Source organism: Lactuca saligna, chromosome 9, assembly GCF_052625555.1.
Source record: "Lactuca saligna cultivar CGN05327 chromosome 9, ASM5262555v1, whole genome shotgun sequence".
Lineage (NCBI taxonomy): Eukaryota > Viridiplantae > Streptophyta > Magnoliopsida > Asterales > Asteraceae > Lactuca > Lactuca saligna.
The window spans coordinates 192,466,070-192,478,607 of NC_136425.1; positions in this window are offsets into that span (position 1 = coordinate 192,466,070).

The window sequence follows — 12,538 nt, forward strand, 5'->3', positions numbered from 1 at the left end:
TTCATCCGGAAGGCAGATAAGGAATAGCACAAATTTTCAGTCAGTAGCAGTGATAGTAAGCAGTATATGGTGGAATCCAGTTAGTTGATCATGGGGTGCTCGGCACCAAATTATAGTAGAGAGAAATGCCCAGTGGATACTGGCAGTAATGACCCGTACTGGAGGTAGCGGGAGTAATGGATTTGGTGAAGGATAGTTACTTCACAGTGACAAAGGAAATAGTTGGTTATGGAACATTGCCTTGGTAAGGCAAGAAAACGCACAAGAATAGGGGGTAAACCCCTATGGGTCCAGTGCAGTACTCGGAGAGTACCAGAAGGATTGTCAGTTGAGTAAGTTGTGTTCCTAGAATGTTCAGGGTCAGGTTTGACCCGAGATTATTATCCGCAAGGATTAAGGTTAGTCAGAATGACCGGGCGGAAGGCCAGCGAAGGTAGCCAGTGGATGTTAGGACTACCAAACAGAGTGTTGAAAGCAGATTGTGGGGCGATTGGCCGTAGAGAAACTTCGAGGATGAAATTTAGTTTAAGTGGGGGAGAGTTGTAACACCCATAATCAGAAAGACCAAGAAAGGAAAGAAAACCCTAAGTTAACGGGCCAACTCGGCGAGTTCGAGTGGGATCCGGGTCGAGGAGTAAGATCTAGCCTTGGTGTTGTGACTTGAAGCTTGGAAGAGAAGGAAGTTCATAGTGGTGCAAGAGGAAGCCTTGGATCTAGAGTTGGGGTGACTTTTCAGAGCATTTGAAGGTAAGAAGTCATTACCTTCACTCCTTTGCTCATAGTTTCCTTTTTTCATGAGATTTGGGGCTTTTATGCCATAACCTAGAGCCAATTGGAGTTAGAAGTCCAGATCTGAAGTTGCTACTTCAGATCTAAGAGTATTCTGGCCTAGAGAGTCATAAAGTATCAACCTTGGGGGTGTAGGTGAACCATGGTTGTCTTAAACCCGAGTATGGAGTGTTTTGGGCCTAGATCTCCTTAGCTACACGTAAAGTTTGCAACTTTACGTGAGGAATAGGCCCTGGAAGAGTAGATCTACAGTTTGGAGTCCCTGCATGACTCAAAAAGCCTCTGAATTCGTGAAGGACTGAATAGACTCGGCGAGTCCTTTGAGTGGACTCGACGAGTAGTATTAAGATTAGGAGGAACTCAACGAGTTGGATGAACAACTCGGCGAGTCTGTTGAAGTTTGCCTTAGTCTCGATGAGTCTGTTCTAGGAATCGGCGAGTCAGGTAGTGAACCCCGAACCCTTCGAGTTAAGACTCGAATCAGTGAGTCGAGTGGAGACTCAGTGAGTTGGACAGGATGGGACCCGAAATTCGGTGGACTCGGCGAGTCATGGGTTGACTCGGCGAGTCGAGTCGCGAATGGAAGGACTCTGAGCATATGAACTCGGCGAGTCAGTAGGCAGACTCGGCGAGTATGGTTGACCTGGAAGGTTGAATTTGACCAAGACTTTGACTTTGATCAGAGTTTATATAGTTGACTTTCGGGGGATAGTTAGACTAAGTGTTGCATTGGTATTGGTAGCTCGGGGAGCTAGTGGAGCAGGAGTTCAGAGAGTTGTCGGGCAACAGCTAGAGGGGTTATCAGCAAGTTCAAAAAGCGCAGGTGAGTTTTCCTTTGTGTGAATGGGTCTAAGGCCACAATGTCGGCCCATGTAGTTATGAGTAGAAGACCCGGGGTTAGCTCCAGGCATAGTATGCTAGTATGACATTCAGGACGAGGTCCCATGATAGCAGGCGAGTGCCCAACGAATGGTTTATATGATAGTTTATACTTGTTGTCTGTGTGATACATGTATGTGCCTGGTAGGGAGGTGAGTGTGGGCGAGGTGTCGTATCTCACCAATAGCAGAGTGTGGGTGGTGTTCCACATCTCATTAGCAGCAGATCAGGGGTGAGGCCCAAGATTGGCGAGGCCTCAGGATATGATTTGTTAGTACATGTTAATTTATGTGTTCTGATACGCTTATGTGTTAGTATATGCTAGCGGGCGAGGCCTAAGCGAAACAGATCTGTGTCTGAGCGGGGCTTGAAGCCAGGCGGGGCCTGGAGCGGCGGGGCCGTTGTAGCGGGCGAGGCCCAGAATAGCAGGCGTGGCCCAGTATGTGAGTATGTGGTTATGCATGGTATGTGGTAGGCTGGGGAACTCACTAAGCTTCGTGCTTACGGTTTTCAGTTTTGGTTTTAGGTATTTCCGGTAGCGGAGGGAAGAGCTCGGGGTGATCGCATGGCACACACCATAGATTAGACAGCCTGGGAATGTTTTACTCTGATAATGAACACATGTTTTGGAAATTAATACTCTAATTATGTTATGGATTGATAATTATGTTTTAAGTAATGTTTTATGAAAGAAATTTCCAGTCTTGAATTTTGGGACGTTACACTTTGTTAGCAAGGTGAGGTGCAGATCTTTTCAATTTTCATACCCTTAAATCTTTTAAAGCTAAAGATTGTTTTCTTCCTTGAAGTAAGATTTAGATGCCCTTAAACTTTCATCTGTCTATATAAGCATTGATAGACAATGGGCCCCTTTATTCAATGATTTGTCCCTTATGTTAACTTTAAAGTAGGGATTCAGCAACAATATCACACGTATTTGAGAATAAGAAGAGACTAGGATTGCTTCTAATGATTGTTTATTTCACACACATAAAAACAAGAACAAAACAGACTATTTAAGCTAAACACATGACTGAAAGGAAATAACAACCTATCCACTATCTCAACTAAATGCATAATAATAAGAAATAACCAACGAGGCACTAAGGCCACTACTCCTACAAAAGAAAGACTAAAAATACAGAAGCTTGAGCCCAAAGAATTGAACCAGTCCAGGTCATGTGGCAGTACAGATGGAATTAGATGTTGCTTAGTCATCAAACTCCCTCTCAACATCAGGCTTCTTCTTCCCCATTTTTGAGCTAAGCTTTGTTAAACATGGCTTGGACAACCCCTTTGTAAACATATCAACTACTTTCTTCTTGGTGTTTACATACACCAAATCAATTTCCCCCAATAGTACTTTCTCACAAACATAATGGTATTGGATCTCAATGTGTTTAGAACGAGCATGGAATGTAGGATTATTCGCAAGCTTTATGGATGACATATTATCACAATGAAGTATTACTTTGTCTTCAACTTCTAGCTTCAGCTCAGACAACATCTGCTTTAACCAAGTGCATTCTTGTGCAGCCATAGGGACACTGTTGGATGTAACTTGTTGCACCATGAAACAGCCCCTTTACGAAGCATAATGTAATGACCCAAAATTTAAGACCAAAAATTTCTTTTAATAAAACATTACTTAAATCAAAGTCATCATTCCAACACATAATATGAGTATAAGTTTTCGAAACACATGTTCATTATCAGAGTAAACATTCCCAGGTTGTCTAAACTATGGTGTGTGCCATGCGATCACCCCGAGCTCTTCCCTCCGCTACCGGAAGTACCTGAAACCAAAACTGAAAATCGTAAGCACGAAGCTTAGTGAGTTCCCTACCCTACCACATACCATGCATAACCACATACTGCACATACTGGGCCACGCCCGCTATCTTGGGCCTCGCCCTCTACCTCGGGCCCCGCCCGCTACAACGGCCCCACCGCTCCGGGCCCCGCCTGGATTCAAGCCCCGCTCGGATACAGATATGTTTTACTTAGGCCTCGCCTGTCACAGGGCCTCGCCCGCCAACAAATAATAATACATAAACATATCACAACACATAACTAAACACATGCAACTGGTTCTGTCCTAAGGCCTCGCCTATCCTGGGCCTCGCCCATGTCCTGCTACTAATGAGATATGGAACCCCATCCACAATCTACTATTGGTGAGATACGGGACCTCGCCCACACTCACCTCCCTACCAGGAACATACATGTATCACACAGACAACAAGTATAATATATCATATAAACAAATCCTTAGGCACCCGCCCGCTATTACTGGACCTCGTCCTGAATATCATACTAGCATATTGTACCTAGGGCTAACCCCCGAGTCTTCTACTCATAACTACATGGGCCGATATTGTGGCCTTAGACCCATTCACACAAAGGGAAACTCACCTGCACTGGCTGAACTTGCTGATGATCTCACTAGCTGCTGCCCGACAACTCATTGAACTCCTGCTCCCCTTGCTCCCCGAACTACCAATATCAAAGCAATACTGACTCTAACTGACCCCCGAAAGACAACCTAGTCAACCTTGGTCAAATTCAACCTTCCAGGTCAACCCTACTCGCCGAGTCACCCTACTAACACGCCAAGTTCAAAATGTTCAGATTCCTTCCATTCGCGCCTCGACTCTCCGAGTCTGTCCATGACTCGCCGAGTCTACCGATTTCCGAGTCCTGACCTTTCCAACTCACTGAGTCTCCACCTGAATCACTGATTCGAGTCTCAACTTGAAGGTTTTGGGGTTTCGCAACCTGACTCGCCGAGTCCAAGAACAAAACTCGTCGAGTACAAGACAATCTTCATCTGACTCGACGAGCTATTCATCCCACTCGTCGAGTTGCTCCACTACTTCATGCTACTCGCCGAGTCCACTCAAAGGACTCGCCGAGTCCATTCGAATCCCTTTACATGCATAGGGCTTTTGGGTCATGCATGGACTCCAAATTGTAGATCTACCCTTTCCAAGCCCATTCCTCACGTAAAGTTGCAAGCTTTACGTGTAGAGAAGGAGATCTAGGCAAAATGCACCATGAACTAGGGTTTAAGGCAAAGAGGCTCCGTGATCCACTCAAGGGCTGATACTTTGTGCTTCTCAAGACCATCATATGCGTAGATCTGAAGTAGCAACTTCAGATCTGGCTTCTAACTTGAAATTATAATATTATGGCTAAAAGCCCCAACAACATCACATAGATCTAGGTGTAAAGGAGGGAAAATAGCATCTTGTTACCTCCAAGATGGACACCACTAAAGTAGATCTTGGATTTACACCTCCTCCTTTGAAGCAACCTTCTTGATCTTCAAGTTCCTTTCCCAAATTTCCTTCCTCCAAGCTATTTCTCTCAAATGATGGAAGCTCACACGAAATCAAGGGTGTACAGGTTCTCTAGCGTGATATGGGGGCTACGGGAGGGACACAACACTCTTTAAATAGGATACAACTCCTGGGATTAGGGTTTTCCTCGTTCAGACCAGACTCACTGAGTCACCTTGGCCGACTCGCCGAGTCGGTCGCTTACTCCTCGACCCGGATCCCGGTCGGACTCGCCGAGTCTCCCCTTAAAATTGGGGTTTTCTTTCTTTTCTTGGCTTTCCAAACTTTGGGTGTTACAACTCTCCCCCACTTAAACTAAACTTCGTCCTCGAAGTTTGCTATGATCCACCGAATGCGTTCTGCCTTCAATACCCCACCGTTCATTCTAACGCCAGCTGCCTACCTTCGTTGGCCTTCCGCTCAGTTATTCAGACTAATGTCAATCCTTACAGATAATAATCTTGGGTCCATCCTGACCCTGAACATTCTGGAAACGCAACTTACTCAACCGAAAATCTTTCTGATAATCTCCAAATACTGCACTGACCCCGTAGGGGGGGGGTTCACCCCTTCTTTCCTTGCACGATTTCCTTGCCTTTCCAAGATGATTCTCCGTAACCACCTATCTCCTCTGTCACTGTGAAGACCCTGTCTCCATCAAATCTATTACTCCCGGTACTGCCAGTACGGGTCATCATCGCCAGTATCAACTGGGCATTCTTTCTACTACCATTTGGTGTCGCGCACACCACGAACAACTGACTGAATCCTACCATACGCTGCATACTCGCACTGCTACTGACTGAAAATTCTGCTATTCAATATCTGGCTTCCGGATGAACTGAGACCACCCTGGTCCCTACCATCCTATCAATATATGCATTACCAGCTCACACCGATCGTTGACTCAACACAACCACTAGTCGCTCCCAGCGACATTCGAAGAAACTCCCGCCACCTATACTGCTCAATCTATTCTACTACGCTGACACTACAATTTCTTGGGATCCCCGATCCCCTTATCTAGACACTAAGATCCTTACCAGGTCCCACCTGTGCTGCTAAAACTCACGGGCCTCGCCCACGGGTCCCACCCAACCATACTACTGAGTGACCCTGCTCTAGGTCTCACCTATACTGCTATTCTCATACGGGCCTCAGCCACGGGTCTCACCCGACTATATCCTAGAGTGGCCTCTCCCAAGGTCTCACCTCTCAAGGGCTATACAAGCAACTCCTTACCATTCTCACCCATTCCCGATCCTTATCTGAAGACTACGGCTGCCCCGTAGTCTGACAACACTTCCCACCACTGACTACTGCTGAAGAAAGCCGAGGCTCTCCCGCCACTTTTCCATGCTCTAGATGCTACTTCTGCCACTGACTGCTAACACGAAAGCATCCCATGCCAATTGACCTCAAGATCTCCATTCCGACTCACACGAGACCTACCGACGACCCTTCACCGGAATCTGAACCACATACTCACCATTACCATTTACACGAACGGACTGATGGGGAGTTTCTCAAACCCCCAACCCTGAACTACTCAATCCATCCAATGCGGAACTACCTCTTTTCCTTCTCAGAAATCCCGTACTCATTCTGGATTTGCGTGCTCTTGCCTTTGTACACTCGGAGGATTCTCCCCCACTTCGATCTTGCTTACACCTCGATGCTTGATAAAGAGAAATCTCAATCCTTGCTACCATTCCATAATCAATCCGCTGAGGAATCCTAAGCTTACCATAGCTAGGGATCTAACCTGTCCATTCTACCACTCAAACGGCTCCGAACTAGCGAGAGATACCGAGTCCCTCCAAGGCATGCTACAGTTACTGCACCCTAAGTAACCTTCTCTATTAGAACTCATCCCTTAACCACTATCCAAATATCCACGGTATGCAGATGGCATATAACTTGATTACAATCAAACCGCTCAAAAATAAATATTCAAACCGATAATGATGCAGAACCATAACAATATAATATCATACACAAACAAAAGAACTGAAACGGAAATCGCATACCTGCAATGTCCGGCACTGCTCGCGTCTCCAAAGTAGCCATTTGAAAAGCCCTGCCTCCTACCGCAGGCGCCTCTGCACGGCCCTGACGGCCGTCTATGATCCTCAAGGTTGCAGGGGCAGGTGCCATCACCTGTCCTGCTGAAAACAAACTGGGGCACTGGGCCTTCTTGTGGCCCCGCTGATTGCAGTGAAAACATATCAAGTCTGATCCCTGAGTGATGGTAACAGTACAATCCCTGCTAAATGACCAGTCCGACCGCACCAGAAGCAGCCAGACTCACCACCACTACCACTCCTGCACGCGCCCCCGTGCGCCCTTCCACACTTTCCGCATCGACTGCGGTTCTGATAATCCCTCGATCTCGAATCTGATCCCTTGGGCCTTTTGCCCGAACTCGCGGCTACCTGAACCTCATCCGGCTTCCTTTTCCGAATCTGCTCTAAATCAATTTCCCTCTCCTTGGCCTGAGAAATCATATCTTCCAGTGTCTTACAACCGGACCTGCTCACGAACTCCCTGATTTCATCCCTCAGCATCTCGTGATATCGGGCCTTCTTCATCTCCTCATCCGCGACATACTGCGGAACAAGAAGGGCCCTCTCCCTGAACTTGGCGGTGATCTCCGCCACAGTCTCAATGGTCTGCGTCAAATCCTGAAACTCCCGAGCCAACTGCTGCACCTCTATAAATGGCAAAAACTCCGCCCTGAATCTAGCTGTGAAATCACTCCAAGTCATCACGTCCAACGCGGCATCATCACCCAAAGCATGACCAATATCTTCCCAGCAATCCCTCGATATGTCCTTCAGAAGACAGGAAGCGAGTCTGACCTTGTCCTCCTCTGGATACCGGCTCGTACGGAATGCGTTGGCAACATCAGCCAACCATCTACTGCTAGCGATGGGGTCCCTAGCCCCATGATAATTTGGTGCCCCGCAAGCCCTAAACTCTCGAAATGTCAAGGTACGCGCTCCCAACAAAGCCATCATCTCAGTATGGAAGGCTCCCAGCCTCTCATCCAAAATCTCCAATATACCCTCCTTGACCGTGCCAAAGATCACAGGAGTCTGAGCTAGAATACTGCACGTAACCTCGACTGATATCAACTCTCTAATCCGCTCCTCGAACTGCTCGGCCCCTGAACCCGAACCTGATCCCTCTCTGGCGCCTGATCCGCCCGCTGGTCTCTCTCGTAACGTCACCATACTGAAACATATAACATAACCATTATCATAATACTCCTCATTGCTGCGAGACCAAACATACCCACTACCAGGTTCCCGGTTTTGTCTTGGCCTTTCCCGAATCAAGTACGGATCCTCTGCTTTCAGTAGTACGGGCCCATACTACCTTCCACATCTATCCGTACTTTCCTCAAGAACTGCTTTGACTCCACCAGGTCCTTTTGCTACTACTACTGCTCCTAACATTACCTCATCCTAGGCTTGACCTAGGGAAACTTCTGACTCAACTCAAACCAGCCCTCAGCTGCTGAAGGTCTCCTTGCGATGCCAATTAGCCATTACCTGGATACCATCACATGTGACGAGGCTCAGATAATCCTTCAAGTAGAGGACTCGTTCCCACAACGGTTGGACTCAAACAAGAGCTGCGCAGTAGGACCAAACCCAACACTCTGAGATTATTCAACCCTGATCACATGTGACGTACCGTATCCACCTAATGGCTAACTCCCATCACTCAGAATCCCACAATGCACAAAGCAAGCAACATTCAGACAAAGGGAAAATCTAACCATAACATACTCAAGCAATCATATCAAGAATCTGAACTAGCATGCAACACAACTCATAACTCAGGCATAACCTAAACAGGCTATCCTACTACTATCTATTCAGCACTATCATGCAGATCAAAAACACATATAATAGGCACATAATGCATCATCCCTAGATCCTCAGTCCTAATCTAGCATGTTGTTCTATTAACTGGTAATCAAAACATAGACTTGTATGGGTATTTTGGGGTACTTACTTGAGCTCGGTTGATTACATGCACCACACCTCTTTTCTCTTTTTCAAAGTTATTTTCTTTCTGAATTCTTTTTGCTTTTCTAAAACTGTTTTCTTTCTCAAAACTCTCTTTTTACAAAGCTGTCTTTCATTTTGAAAACTTCTATACCAATTCCTCAGTTTGAGTTCAAACACACCTGAGAGCATGTCCGAATCCCTCAAACCAAGGCTCTGATACCAACTTGTAACGACCCAAAATTTAAGACCAAAAATTTCTTTTAATAAAACATTACTTAAAGCAAAGTCATCATTCCAACACATAATATGAGTATAAGTTTTCAAAACACATGTTCATTATCAGAGTAAACATTCCCAGGTTGTCTAAACTATGGTGTGTGCCATGCGATCACCCCGAGCTCTTCCCTCCGCTACCGGAAGTACCTGAAACCAAAACTGAAAACCGTAAGCACGAAGCTTAGTGAGTTCCCCACCCTACCACATACCATGCATAACCACATACTGCACATACTGGGCCACGCCCGCTATCTTGGGCCTCGCCCCCTACATCGAGCCCCGCCCGCTACAACGGCCCCGCTCGGATACAGATCTGTTTTACTTAGGCCTCGCCTGTCACAGGGCCTTGCTCGCTAACAAATAATAATACATAAACATATCACAACACATAACTAAACACATGCAACTGGTTCTGTCCTAAGGCCTCGCCTATCCTGGGCCTCGCCCATGTCCTGCTACTGCTGAGATATGGAACGCCATCCACACTCTACTATTGGTGAGATACGGGACCTCGCCCACACTCACCTCCCTACCAGGCACATACATGTATCACACAGACAACAAGTATAATCTATCATATAAACAAATCCTTGGGCACCCACCCACTATTACTGGACCTCGTCCTGAATATCATACTAGCATACTGTGCCTAGGGCTAACCCCCGAGTCTTCTACTCATAACTACATGGGCCGACATTGTGGCCTTAGACCCATTCACACAAAGGGAAACTCACCTGTACTGGCTGAACTTGCTAATGATCTCACTAGCTACTGCCCGACAACTCACTAAACTCCTGTTCCCCTTGCTCCCCGAACTACCAATATCAAAGCAATACTGAGTCTAACTGACCCCCGAAAGACAACCAAGTCAACCCTGGTCAAATTCAACCTTCCAGGTCAACCCTACTCGCCGAGTTCAAAATGTTCAGATTCCTTCTATTCGCGCCTCGACTCGCCAAGTCAGTCCATGACTCGCGGAGTCTACCGATTTTTGAGTCTTGACCTATCCAACTCACTGAGTCTCCACCTGACTCACTGATTCGAGTCTCAACTTGAAGGGTTTGGGGTTTCGCAACCTGACTCGCCGAGTCCAAGAATAGACTCTCCGAGTACAAGGCAATCTTCATCTGACTCGACGAGATGTTCATCCCACTCGTCGAGTTGCTCCACTACTTCATGCTACTAGCCGAGTCCACTCAAAGGACTCGCCGATTCCATTCGAATCCCTTTACATGCAGAGGGCTTTTGGGTCATGCATGGACTCCAAACTGTAGATCTACCCTTCCCAATCCCATTCCTCACGTAAAGTTGCAAGCTTTACGTGTAGAGAAGGAGATCTAGGCAAAATGCACCATGAACTAGAGTTTAAGGCAAAGAGGCTCCATGATCCACTCAAGGGCTGATACTTTGTGCTTCTCAAGACCATCATATGCTTAGATCTGAAGTAGCAACTTCAGATATAGCTTCTAACTTGAAAGAATAACATTATGGCTAAAAGCCCCAACAACAACACATAGATCTAGGTGTAAAGGAGGGAAAATAGCAGCTTGTTACCTCCAAGATGGACACCACTGAAGTAGATCTCGGATCTACACCTCCTCCTTTGAAGCAAGCTTCTTGATCTTCAAGTTCCTTTCCCAAAGTTCCTTCCTCCAAGCTATTTCTCTCAAATGATGGATGCTCACACGAAATCAAGGGTGTACAGGTTCTATAGGGTGATATGGGGGCTGAGGGAGGGACATAGCACTCTTTAAATAGGATACAACTCCCGGGATTAGGGTTTTCCTCGTTCAGACCAGACCCGCCGAGTCATCTTGGCCGACCCGCCGAGTCATCTTGGCCGACTCGCCGAGTCGGTCGCTTACTCCTCGACCCGGATCCCACTCGGACTCGCCGAGTCCCTCCTTGGACTCGCCGATTCTCCCCTTAAAATTGGGGGTTTCTTTCTTTTCTTGGCTTTCCAAACTTTAGGTGTTACACATAAAAACATACCTAGTCGTTGATCGATGTGAGGTTGGATCTCCACCATAATCTGCATCACAAAATCCTTCAATCTTGAGGCTAGTCTCCTTCTTAAACGATATTCCAAACCCAATGGTAGCCTTCACATAGCGTAACACTCTCCTTACAACATGCAAGTGAGGCCTTCTAGGTTTTTGCATAAACCTGCTGAGTACTCCAACAGAAAAAGCTAAGTCGGTATGTGTTAGAGTTAGGTAGATTAAGCTACCCACTACCTTTCTATACATTGTTGCATCTTCTAGTTCTCTTCCTTTAAACCGATGGAGTTTAACATTCGGTTCCATTAGCATTACAACTGGCTTTCAGTCTAGCATTCCAAATTTTTCAAGAAGCTCTATGGTGTACCTTTCTTGCTGAAGCACAAGTACTCCATCCTCTTTATACTTCAGCTCTAGCCTAAGAAAACACTTCAGTAACCCAAGGTCTTTCATACGAAACCTTGTGCACAGGTTCACCTTAAGCTGAACTATAACTTCTTCATAGTCTCCTGTAATTATAAGATCATCTACATACACAAGTACTAAAACCACTTTTGAGCTACAACTTTTCACAAACAGACTTGCATCTGAATTGTAGCTTACAAACCCATTATGCACTAAAAATTCAGATATTTTCCTGAACCATGACCTAGGAGACTGCTTTAAACCATATATTGCTTTATTCAGTTTGCAAACATAATCAGGATGACTTGAACTTTCAAAGCCCAAAGGTTGGTCCATGTATATTACATGGTCCAAAGTTCCATAGAGGGAGGCGTTATTCACATCCATTTGATGTAATAACCACCCTTTATGAGCTGCTACCACTAACAGAACACGTACCGAAGTAAGTTTAGCAACTGGGCTGAAAGTTTCTTCGTAATCCAAATCGACCTGTTGCGTAAACCCTCAAGCCACAAGTCGTGCTTTATACCTCTCTATAGACCCATCAGTTTTCATCTTCAATTTAAACACCCATTTACAGGAAATGGGTTTGGTGTCTACTGGCTTCAGCACAAGGTCCCATGTTTCATTTCTCTTTAAGGCATCAATTTCATCCTTCATGGCAAGTCTCCATTCCTGTTTCACATTAGCTTCCTCAAACGATTTTGGTTCTCTTACATCATCAACCAATGTGGCCACATGAGCATACTTCTGATTTGGTCTTCTTATTCTTGTAGAGTGTCATAGTTCTCCATTATTTCCTGTATTAGTTGTAAACACTCATGAT